Consider the following 13,579-nt stretch of genomic DNA (forward strand, 5'->3'; position numbering starts at 1 on the left):
TGCTAACCTCACATGTCTATTTTTACAGGTAAGTGGTTTGCATGGGGAGTGAGAGAGAGGGGGAAATCGCCTCCGTTCCGCCATCTGAAACTCGATTATAGGTGTGGCGCCCGCCTCGAGCACATCTCAACGAGTGAAAGGGGAGCTAGCCAAAGTGGAGGGGAAACACCGATTTATGAAAATGAGCTGGAGGAGAAATTAGAACTATTTAGACTAGGAAGATGACTCCTCGCGGGCCAATGTCATTACCGATTAAAGGAGGGAAGACCGAGATTAAGTTTCAAAATAACTCGCGGATTACTTACAGGCCATAAACCTCGGACTGTCCCTTCGTTAAAGGTTTTACTTGGACTGTCTGTAGCCACCCCCTCTTTCTCTCTTCCCCCTCCCTCCCTCTCCCCCACTCTTTCTCTCTCTTTACATATATATGTGTGTGTGTGTGTGCGAGTGTGAGGGTGTGTGTGTGTGTGTGTGAAAATTTGCATTTTTGTATTTATCTGCAGTTTATGTAATTCATTTGAATGAAATCCTCAATAAAATCATGTTGAAAAAAAAGTGTGTGAGGGTGTGGGTGTGTGTGTATATATGTATATATACACACACATATCAACACCATCACACACACAAACATATGTCTATTACAGTGTCATCAATAACGAAAATAACAGCAGTATGATACTGAACCTAAATTTGTTTCAAAAGTGTTGATCAATTCTTGGCCTTTCAGGAATTCGACACTCCATGCCATGTTTAATGGATTCAGGATTTAAAAACAAACTGAAAACAAATCGAAATGGAAAAAAAAAGATTATGAAAACACAAAAGACAGAATAGACCAACGCTTCTTGAAACTGTATCTTGTGTTAATCGCTAACGAATCAAAGTATATTTACACATAAAGGAAACTTTGAAGATGAGATTATAAATATAAGATCTGAAAAAAAAAATTGCGGTCAAATGTATTTTTGGGGAATACATTGAAAGACTGAAGATGAGCTGACTGCATATATGAAATACATGAATTTTCGGGGTCCATTTTCACACGCCCTCGTGCTTATTTTCTTGAGTAAAGCATGTGTATTTGCAAAACTTTTTCATATCATTCGGATGGTCACTTTAAAGAAGTATTTAGGTCTAAGCTATTATGTTACTATATCTGATAAAAGCTAGACACTCTCATACGACTAATTCACTTAGAAATACAAAAGGCGAATTAAAACGAAATAAGTTTTATGAAATTTAAGTTAAGTATCATTTGTCTTTCATGATTGTCTGATTATAAAAAAATCCAAACATTTCAATCAGACGATATTATGTGGACATGGTGGAGTAATAGATATAAACCTTTAACATGAACAGTCATGAGTTTTGTCTTCCGATCGTTAAATGCATGACGTAGGACTTTTAATTTCTAAATACCCTCAAGACATGGTTTATTGTCTAATCGCTCGATGTTCCTGGCATCACTTGCTGCCTGGGTGACATTTTGGTCATAGGTGTCTGAGTCAGTTCATGCTTTGGGGTTGGAACGAGGACAAATGGCTTGTCATATGTTTCTTTGCATGTTGCCAAGGTACTGTACCATGTGTACGCATGGTTTCTATAATCATGATAATGCTACTGTCATACCAATGACATCGAGAACTAATCGATCGGTCGCATGTTATCTCTGTTTCACAAATAGTTCAGTATGGCTTGCAATGTTCTGGTGGGTGTTTAATAAAGCTGTTTGTAAGTTAAGAGTAACTTTAAGAACGGTCAACTGCAATCTAAAAATATTGGGTAAAAGTGCTCCATGAGGGTAATTATGTGTCCAACCAACATTGGAAATTTCTTTTGGGCATTTTTCTTTATCCGGTGTGGTGAAAATTTTGCCCGTTCTAAAGTAATCGCTGCTTATCTTTTTTTAACGTTACTGGAAATATGCTTCCTACATTGGGTAAAATACTGCCAGAAATTTATTTCGCGCTAAATAATCACCAATGAAAATTTAATGATGAATATCATTTACCACGAGAAACGATCACCAGTCGTTCTTAAAGTCACTCTTAACTTACGAACAACTGTATTATACAACCCATGCCTGGTCGGTCTGGAGTCGGTAGCGTTGAAGTTTGACTGCGACATTGGTCAAATATGAAAACCCCCCAAAACAAGTGCACGCCTCGTTACCAAGAATGCGTATATGATTTTCATTCATTTGAATGCAGGATAAAAGAGCATTGCCGATTAAACATGTTAAATGCCTTGCTCACGGGCATAGGCGCCGCGGATTGAACCCTGGACTTTCCAATGCACAGACCACACGGCCACGGCACCTCCGTCATTTGAAATAACGTAATACCTTTGGTCGTTCTGGGATCGGTTGAGTTGGTGTGGCATTGTCACTAACACGAAATAAAAGATTCGTGGGGAGGGAGCGAGCATGACATACACAGAGCAGGACTACGAGTCATCACGCGAGCATGAAATTCATGTCCTTGACGTTTTCCCCTCTTTGGGGGCAGTGGGGGTAGCAATATGGGGGCGGCTGAAGCAGTATACCCACTCATCAGCGAGCGATCAAGCTGCAATTTGGGGACCCATGCACTACCCTTTGGAATACAGAAAACAAATTTGAAATGGGATTTCTGGATGGAATTTACTGAATACATATATATATTCTTAATTCGAGATCATATCATCAACTCATTTTCATTCCAGGTGACAAAATAGTTTATAAACCAAACCATCACAATACTAGCAGTCCGTTTGATTTGATATGAACATGGACCTACAAAGAGTCACCCCAACGCTGATCATTACTTGTTGCTATCCGCAAGGCTGAGTCTCCTATAAAGAAGGAGGTTTTGGGTATGATGTATGATTGTTGGGCCCATCTCAAACGTATCCCACTAAACACGAACAAAAATCACGCCTCAGAAAATGGAAATTGATAAAGATTGATTTCCGAAACATTTTCATGCCTGGCAGTGATAAAGTCTGATAGACAGAGGCGGCACAAATTGGCAAGAGAGTGATAATTTTTTGTCATGTACTTGTTTTTTCCCCTTTCCTAATTTGGTAGTTCTATCATCCTACATCTACTCGGCCTCTTTAACAATTTAATAGTAAGGCTCAGTCCCTGAACTTCGAATAACATTCTTGCCGTAAAATCTACTCGTCTTACAGGATTACAGTGTTATTTTTACCAAATTCCCCACTGCTTTTTCAAGTATATAAATTACACATCCACGCTACGAACTTGTCTAGAATACATAACACATCTATAAGCTAAGCAACCTCGAAACGATAAGTCCTGTTTGTTTCCATGTGTAATCATGTCCATGGGGTAATTAAGACGCTTTTTGCGAAATTCATCATTGTTGGATTAATATTGGGCTTTCTCCTCTGAATAAAAAAAATTCTGATATCTATCTGACCTAGTGACTCAGATATGTACTTTGGTTTTAGTAAGGGGTTCACTTTCTACGATGATGTGTATGGCACACGTTAAATCTGATAACCAAATTATGAAATCATGACGTGCATAAAATGATATTCTATATAATCTATGTCAATTTCATAGTAATGTGGGGGCAGTAGGATGGTGGACGAGCGGTCTCGAATGTTTGGGGGTAGGGAGAGGGGAAGATAATCGGTGCAAAAGAAGAATCTTGCTTTATCTTATAAATTGCAATAAAAAATCCCATTAATGTTATCACAATCCAATTACATGTGATGACATCCCCTGCCCTTTCCCCAGCCCACCCCCTTCCCACCCCTTCGAGTCCCTCATACGACTCCGTTGAGTGTAATCAATCTTGTTATTATTCCCGTATAACATGTATAATGGATTATTGTGGTGTACTATTCTCGATATGGATAGCTACCAAAAAATGTGATTTGATCCCAGTGACATAATCAGGCTGAAAATGAGCCGCTAATTTCATTTATGCTCTTCCGTTAAAGCTGACATTTAACTTACTGAATAAAATATTTATTGGATCGTATCGACCATGGAGCTACAAAGATGAAAGAAGAAAAAGGAACTGTTGCTCATACCCATGAGGTTATATTATATCGGATGATTATGGCAAATAAGTCAATTCTCTTCACTGAATATTCCCCACCCTGATCAAAAAAAAAAACAAATGCTCCATTCCTCTTTGTATTACTTGTATTGTGTTTGAATGTAAATCTTGTAAATGTGTAAATGTTAGTGTAAGTTTGTATCTTTTTATGGAACGGAATAAAGAAATCTTGGAAGCTTGAAACATTAAGGCCAATAAACAGGTAACCATTGTTACGCAAGAATGGCTGCTCCATTCATCAACCTTGAGCATCAAATTGATGAAAATACAGGAAGGGTCTATCATGAAATAATCTTCATCAAAAAGTTAAGGACGTTGCCAATTTACCACCATGTCCAGAATTAAGTAACATAAGATAATAAGAATCTCAGAAAGTATCTTCGGCAAGCCCGAGAGGACGTTTTTAATCTTTATTGTGTCCGATACCTACCAGAGAACGAAACATTTCATTTCCCCCCAAATCTTTCAGGCGTTTACCGGATCACGTGGATCTAAAGAGGATAACCTAGATTAGGCTTAGAATGTGGTCTCTCTACTGGGTTTCGGCGGGGGACACGGATTAACTCAATCTCAGGATCAGGAAATCATTGAGCTTAGAAAGACAAACACAAGATTAAGACAGTGACGACAGATGACAGACTGCGGTAACACCGCAGTAATCGAAACTGAGATTTAAAAAAATTATATTTGTCAGACACATGAATAGATGAAAATTTGCACTGGGCAAAATATGTTCATAGTTTATCCAACATTGTGCAATATTTTTTCCACTCATCTATTACTTGTATAAAAGCTGCCTGACAGATTTCGAATTTTTAACATTTTTTTTTTAGTTTTAAAGTCATTGTAAAAAAAGGTTAAATATTGAAATCCGAGCTGTAATGTCTGATTCCTGATTTTGACATTTGTCTGTGGTGTGCAGAAAACAGAAGACGTAAACATGGTAAAATGAAACGTTGTTCTTCCAATATGAATATGTATGCAGGTGGATATATTTCCGTAGGCTATATAGATAAAGGATTAGAATGACATGGGGCCCTCATAACTTTCTAGAGTTAAGGTATTAAAACGTTTTTTATTCTGGGTCAGAGTAATGAAGTTATATCAACTCGATAAAAGAAGGTAGAAAGAATATAAAACAATCCTTATCTGCTGTAAAAAAAACAATGTTATATTCCATCGTTGTCGGAAAAGTTAGAAAGCTAAGGATGATAATTAAAATAAATACATTTGTTTATTTATTTGTTTTACTTGGAATTTTATTAATTCAGGATGGCATTGTCAGTTTCAAAACTGCCTTTCACAACGTCCCTGTTATAACATACCATTTGTTGTAATTGATATAATTGGATCAGTACTAAACATTTAAATAATCAATAGCACAAATCAGATACTCACTTATTAGATGTGTAACCCAAAAACATTGAAAAAGACAAACAAACAAACAAGAATGTACATCAAAATCTAAACAATGAATCAATTGATTTGAAAAAAAACCCTAAAATAAAATTACTATCGAAGTATCACACATTATTGTTAAACCAGGCTTTAAAATTACTATTTTCCTTCCTACAGTTTGATTACTTTATACGATGTATGGAAAATCATTATTTCCTTCAATTGTGACAAATAAATCCTGATTTAAAAGCATTTAATTATGATTTAGTTATTATTACTATACAACAATACGACTAAGAGTAAAGGCCTAATCATTCCCCCTTTTCCTATAAGTGACAAAATAGCATCCCCGTTTGAAATGCCTTCGGGACTGCAGATTATCAAAATGATATTTTTTATCAACTTAATCAATTCACGATGTCGCAATCATTAGGTTTAGCGCGAATATCAAGCCGAATGGGAAACGTCTGCGGCTTTGTGCGACTGAGAGAGGAATGAAAGATATCCTTTCGAAGCAGAATTAGTCGCTTTGAGAGATTATCATCAGAAAAACGAGAAAGAATTCATTATCTGGCTTCCTTTCTTTTTAAACCCTGCCCTTTGACGAAATATTTACATCAATTGCACAATTCTTGTCCATTTCAAATAATATTTCTAACCAGGTGCCAGGCTAGCGACCATGCATTTTTACATTTTCATCCCATAAATGTCGATATCCTCGACTGTGTGTCGTGATATATCGAGGATTGTCATGAAAAGACATAAGTAAACAAAAGGCGCAATGTTTTTGTTTTTTGATCAAGTAGCATGGGTTTTGTTTCTTCTCAACTTTTGTTTTCTCTCAAATGATATAATGGTTTTGTGATTTTCCACAGTGACGAAATAGTTACATTAATTCCCCAATTTCTGTTCATTTTAAGTAATACTTCTTACTAGGCTTGGGAGCATGCATTTTTTTTTACATTTCTTTTCATTGATGTCGATATCCTCTACTTTATTACGATAAATCGAGGATTGGCATGAAAAAAAAACATATGCAAATAAAAGGCGCAATATTTAATTATAATTAATCGAATAATATGTGGTTTGTTTCTTCTTAATTTTTATTTTTCTTCGAAAATTGCACGATAAAAGATCAATTATAAGTTTAAAAAATGGTTTTGTGCTTTTCGACATTGTCCATTACTTCATATGAATCAATGCCTTCACAACAGTCACTGTTCTACGTTAGATCCTTCCACTTTGAATGTAAAAAGATGGATTGCTTTTTTTCTTCTTTATATGATTGCTTTGTGAAAAGAAAATGAAATGAATTGGAATATAGTCTTGCCAGTTTAGCAGACTACACGCTGATCGATGATAATATAGTTTGAAATGATGTGAGAAATTTGTTCGGTCTGAATTCAATTTCGACGTTATCATGGTTATACCTGTAGCATAAGTCTTGGGTAGGCATGTTGATGAGAATAATATCCTTCAATGATGTAGTTCTTGTTTGCCTGTAATTGTTTTATCGTACAAGAACCCGAGTGGTTTGAAAAGGAAATAAAAAATAGTCAGAAATTGTCATTTAAAATCAATGAAGTAGATTGTAAAAATATTCCGAGTTGTCTATGGTAGATAGAAAAGCGTTATTGGTGGTGTTAATACTGCTGTTAGTGTTTTCAGTGGTAATGGTGGTGATGGTTTCAAAAAGACAATAACTGTGTATTCAAACTAAATCTTGAACAAAAATAAACACATTTTAACGGAAATTCACATCATTATATACCACCATCACTTCCATGAAAACTTACTTCCAATGCAAAACACTGTTCTTGGTGAACTCGGGAGGATGGTGCCTTCTAGCTTCTTTGAAAATGAATGTTGTTTTTTTTTTCTTTTTGGAACGGGCGCATTTTTCTGTACCATATTACGTCATAAAGGATATTGGCTCGAAGGTTAAGCCTTGCAGTTTGGCTCTGTCATCGGCTTAACAAGGTTGGTCACGTGATATGGATAGGGATCCATCATCGGTGTAACTAGGTCATTCAGGTGTCCATCTTCCCTCGAGAGGAACCATTTCCGTGATGTCATCTTATTTGAATAATCGTGTGTGTCTACAGCCAAAGCATGAATGATGATAGTGGTCAATGTAGAGTTTTCAGATAGCGTTGGTGACGTAACAATGGTTTTCTGAAGCCCGATGATCAGGATCATTCTCACATTGCCCCGATTAGACTAGTTATTAAGGTCCTAACTACGACAGCAATAGTCAATATTGTCTATGATTTGTATGACTTGATTCAAGTAAAACAATATATCCAGCTTACATTGTTTCGTTAATCTTCCTCCTATAATCATTGTTGTTGACCCTTTTTTCTTACTTCTTTATTATCTTCTTCAGTTCTCAAAATTCAGTTGTTATATGTTTTATCAATTACCTGCCGGGATGAGCGAGTAGTTTGCAACCATATTTGGACCCAAATTAAATGTATGTCGAATTGACTGTATCAGTTAGTATAATTACATATTTGCTTAAAGTTGTCCAGTAAACAGTACTTCAATTTAGCCTTAATCATTTTATCCCATGATAACAGATCTTATAATCACATTACGCAATACATTCCGTCAGTTGTTTACAAAAGATAAAGTTTTAGCAGTTATTATTCAGATATTTTACCTTCCTGTATACTTTTAAGAAAGTGAAGTTTCCATGTATGAGCCTCCATTAGTGCAAGGAATACGATGGGTAAACGCAACTTTTATTCATGGTAGATTATCTCAGCAGATACTGTCATTATAATTTTGTTGTTGCTGATATTGTAAGTTTCCTTTACGTTCAGCAGCCTTCCCTTTCTGCTCCTCATAATTTTCTTTATCTTCTTTTCCTCCTTTTTCTTGTTCTTCCTCTTTTTCATCTTCTTTTTTTCTCCTCCTCCCTCCTCCTCTTCATCCTCCTCCTGCTCTACCTTTTCTTCTTTTCTTCTCTTTCCTAGATTTCATTTTCTTTTTATCTTTCTTTCGTTCTTCTTCTTCCTCCTCCTTCTTTTCCTTGTTCTTCTTCTTCATCATCTTCTTCTCGTCACCGTAATGCTTGTTTCTTTTTTCTATTCATTCAAACAACCTTTGCCATGATAAACTTGACCTTTAAGGCTTCGAATGTACAAATGAAAACTTAGGAAGGAACGGCAAGATAGTAAGAAAAGAAGGTGATCGCCTACGGGCTTTGTCAAATGAAAGTTTAGATGTCCTGGACAAGATAAGACAAGTCATGTTCGTCCTTCTTCAAACCTTGTTTTCTTCATACCTCCCAGGAGGGACTGTCTGGCTATACTATAACTTCATTAGTGTCTATGGCTCAAGTCCAAGTAAATGCCTGTCTCAACGAAATAAATCATCACAACATCAGACATAGTTTAATGACATATCGTTAATTCAAAAGGATAATTCCTTTCCCCCCTCAACTATAATGTTATTATGGATTTGAACTGTGTGTCTACATTTTTCAGATAAGGTGAAATTCATCAGAGAAAGTTTATGCGATCCTTTTCCAACTGCTGTTGTCTTAAAACGAGAAAAATCACCTTTATCATACACGGTCACCCCTCCCACCCCCCCCCCCTCTCTCTCTCGTTGACAGCTGTTCTACCAATCTCACTAGCACCCGCCCACTCCCCTCTTCCCCATTTCTCTGTTAGGAATACAATTATCAAAATGGAACTTAACAAAGCCTCTATTTGAAAAAAGTAGAAGATACTTGTCAAGATGAATATATTCTATTTGTTTAAATATAAGCCTTCTTTGAAAAGATACTTGTTTTTTCAATAAAGAAATTTTTTAAAACAAATTCTAATAAATACCCCTCTGATAGATTGTTGGTAATGTAGAATCAATATGAGCGGAGAGTTTGTAAAAGTTAGTGGTTTGTGTTTTCTTTCTAGCCTCATTTCCGTTGTGTTTTTATATTTGCCGAGTTACGCAATCTGTAATATTTTTCTATGACCAATAAATAAGAATCCTAAAGAGTCTCTGGATCGACGTTTGGCAGGTTTGGGCTTTATCTTAAGATCGACTGTGGAATTCCTATCTAATGCATGAATTATCTTTAGTTAATTAATTGAAAATGATACAAATTGTAACATTTACATGTAGGATTTTGTTGATTACTTTTTTAAGGGGGTGTACTAATCTCAATCGTGATCTCGAGATCATTGAACTGGTCATATTTGAGGGGCGCTCCTTCGCTATATAGAGTCGAACAGTGGTAGATGACAGTTGGTTATCATCATCGTTGCTACATAGAAAAAATACAGAATGTCTGGGCCGGATGGATCCCTCCAATATTGTAATTAACCATCAAAACCGGGATACTTGTAAACATACGGAACATGGCCAAAGCAAATTAAATATTTGGACGTTTGCAGCTACTAAAAAGTAAACCACTGATTTTAACCATGCTTTCTTGGAAGAATTACACTAACCTTAATGGTCAAATGTTATTCAATTGGATGCGGTGACGTTAATGAAGAGGTCTGTTAAGAAGGGGCTTTGTGTATCTTATACAGATCTTTGATGTTGGCTGTGTTGTGGGTGGAAGACATTTCCAACCACATCCGTCCTGGATCGTTGCCCATCTCTGATGTGTCACTATCTTACTAACAAGCGTCTTCTGAAGACGTGTGACAGACGTGACAGACAAGGGCCTCATCTTACACACAGAAATACGATTGATCCAATAAACCTCAACTGCATGGAAGTCCATCAATGTCATAGTTTTGTTTTCTTCCGGAAATTTGCACGATGTCCTTTGTAAATCAAAAAGAAGCATACAGAATTTTCTGTGAAATTAATAAACAATGAATGTATGAAAGTGCAACCTATCAATATACAACCCACAATCTATGAAATATTTTGAATGAACATGTATTTTATATTTTGATGTTGCTGGCTTTCCATAGTTGTGATTGATGGAGTCAATTGCAACTCTTTGTAAGACGGGGTTCAGGGCCCTGTCTTACAAAGAGTTATGATTGATCCAATCAATCGTAACATTATGGAAATCCGTCAGTGTCATATTTTTTCCACAGGAAATTTGTAAAATGTCCTTAAATAAAGGAGAACACACCAAATTGTCAAGAAATCAATGAATTTATGAATATACATTCATATCTAGAATATTTTTTAGCAAACAAGCATTTTACATGTTGACGTTGCTGGCTGTCCATAGTTACGATTGATCGGGTCAATTGTAACTCTTTGTAAGACAGGGCCCTGAAACTGGCACAATAACTATTTGTCAATGACGCAATGATCCCTAAATTTTGAGGGGATACAACTTGACGCATTGGGCAAAATGTTGTTATTATTCCACCCTCAGAAAAAAAGTTACAGGCGAGCAGAGCGAGCAAGCAAAAATTAATTATTCTTTTAAAAAGAGAAAATGTAGTAAAAAGGATATATTTTGACATGAATTTCTAAAAAACTAATAACATATTTACACTTTTTTTATTAATTTCCTTTCTTGAAATCCCGTTTGTGGTTGTGATGCTTTTTTTTGGGGGGGGGGGTGGTAGGGGTAGTCCGGTGTTTCCTAAGGCCCCCAAGTCTATACACATGCGGTTATTTTTTCCCCAATTGTACTGAATTGTTTCATTTATTTTTTTTTCAAGTTTTTTTTAATTTCCCTCCGATAGGGCATATATTTGCATAAACGTTTTAACAATTATACAATTGACATAATACCAAGCATATCATACACACATAGTATAATTTTGAACAAAGTATAGGCCTACAGGGCGTTTCGAAAGCTAGAGTGGCCATGTCCTACGCCCATCCGTTCCGATTATTATATATAGAAGGCGCCACCCCAATGGATAGCCAAAACACAATACTATTCTTTAATTCTTAAAAATTATTATTGGCAATGAATATAGTATCTAAAAATGTAAATGGAGGCACGGAGAGTGTAATAGTCCTGTCTTTAAAAAATAATGAACAAGACAAATATTCTCTTAAATTTAGGCATCTGCATTGAATTCTCATAAGGACGTTGTTTGAGTCGTCGTTGTTGCTACTGTACTATATTAATTTTTTCTATTCAATATCTAACATGTCTAAGGACAAGTTCACCCCTAAAAAACGATGATGTTAAATAAAAAGAGAAAAATCCAATATGCATAACACTGAAAATTTCATCAAAATCAGATGCAAAATAAGAAAGTGATGATATTTTTAAGTTTCGCTTAATTCATAAAAACACATCCCAGTCGGTATGCAAATGAGGGAACTGATGAAATCACTCAGTCACTTTTTCTTTTGTATTTTATTATGTGAAATATTCTAATTTTCTCCTCATTGTCTTGTGAAACAAAGTTTCTCCCTCAACGTGTGGAATTAAATTTGTTTATTATTTTATGGTTCAGTCAATTTGGTCCTTATTGTCAAATCTATAACAAAAACAATGAAATATTGTATAATTCAAAAAAGAGAAATTTGAGTGAGGGACATCGTTGATTCTTTCATTTGCATGTGACTAAATTGTGCATAACTATTTTGTAAAAATAAGCGAAAGTTTAAAATGTCATAACTTTCTTATTTTACATCCGATTTTAATGAAATTTCCAGTATTATGCTTGTCTGATTTTCCCCTATTGATTAAAATCAACATTTTTCTGAGGTGGACCTTACCTGAAGGACTTCACGAAAAATTCCTAACAACGGACCGGAAAACAAGCGCGCACCCCAATCAAATATTATTTTCTATTCTAAATAATAAGAGGAAATGAAGTTTCAATATGAAAATAAACGGATTTTAATCGTTCCCATCATTGCTGTGTGGCTTCGTTTATTACATTTTTTATTGCTATAATTAATATACTATTTCTAAAATCATATTGATTACATTTGTCATATCAAAACAAAGATTGATATGAAATGTTTATGTTGATCTAAAAGCAATATAACGACATAACACATTTTTGTTTATATTATAAAGACACCTCAATCAAACCAGACTACTAGCTTAGGATCAACCGAAAACACGATTGTGATAATGAGGTCTTCGAAACTAGTGTTTCGTTATTATAGACAGGTCAACTTTGGAGCAGAGAGATTACAATCTCCATATAAAATGACTAGATATCATCACCATCAAACGGCACACCCCGAGTTTATCCAGGGAACTACCGAATGAAATATCCTTCCACTGTCTCCGCTAGACCAAAACACCGGGCCTTAAACCATGTTTTAAATTTTTTAAGATCACGAAAAGACCTTAAAAATCCCCATCAGAAACATGTGATCATGGAGATCGTAAATATAGGGAGTGTGGGGGTAGTTTCCCGGGCGCTAGATTTATTCTCTTCGGACATTTTATTCAAGGTGTCACATAGGAATGTTAACATGGTTAATAAACATGAATCATAGAGCTATAAAGTAATTTGCAACTCGTCAGTGTGGTTCAGTTTAAAGGGGTGTAAAAAAACCCCAACAAAATGCGGGGAGGGTGATTGGGGAATAAGCCAGTTCGTAGTTCCTTTCTGCGCATGATCAAAAGATTCTACGCATGATCAGAGGAAGGTCATTTGTACTAAAGTGACATGGTGGTTTAAAATCTAATGAGATAAGCACCAACTTTGATGTCTTGATTATTCATGTATTCTTTTGAATTGTGGTTTTCATTTACATCCACAAAAAACAACAATGCGTCCACGAACGACTGGTATTTCACAGTTTGCCAAGTACAAATTGTGCAACATGCTATTATATGAATTCAAAGTAGGAATGCAACAAATATCTTCATAAAGTGTTCATTGGTGTGCTATTCTTGTCACCTGGTCTATTCAATTTCTTCATCCTGCTATGTAAGGCAAGCTTACGTAATATCTTGCTTTGAAATCTGCCTATCATAATGAAAGAAATGAAAGGTCATTTGACCAAAATTGTCCATAAGTAACTACGAACTGGTCTATTGAGTCCTACAAAAGTTACCCTAATTGCGTAAAAATGGAATGAAAGCGATTTCAGCAACCGCCCCTGCTTCAGGAGTAAGGTTGCAATTTCATAGCTTGGGTTTAGTTGAGCCCTTGCGATTCCAAAAATCTACTGCAGAGAAAAAAAAGAAACAA

The sequence above is a fragment of the Lytechinus variegatus genome, chromosome 5, assembly GCF_018143015.1.
Source record: "Lytechinus variegatus isolate NC3 chromosome 5, Lvar_3.0, whole genome shotgun sequence".
Taxonomy (NCBI): Eukaryota; Metazoa; Echinodermata; class Echinoidea; order Temnopleuroida; family Toxopneustidae; genus Lytechinus; species Lytechinus variegatus.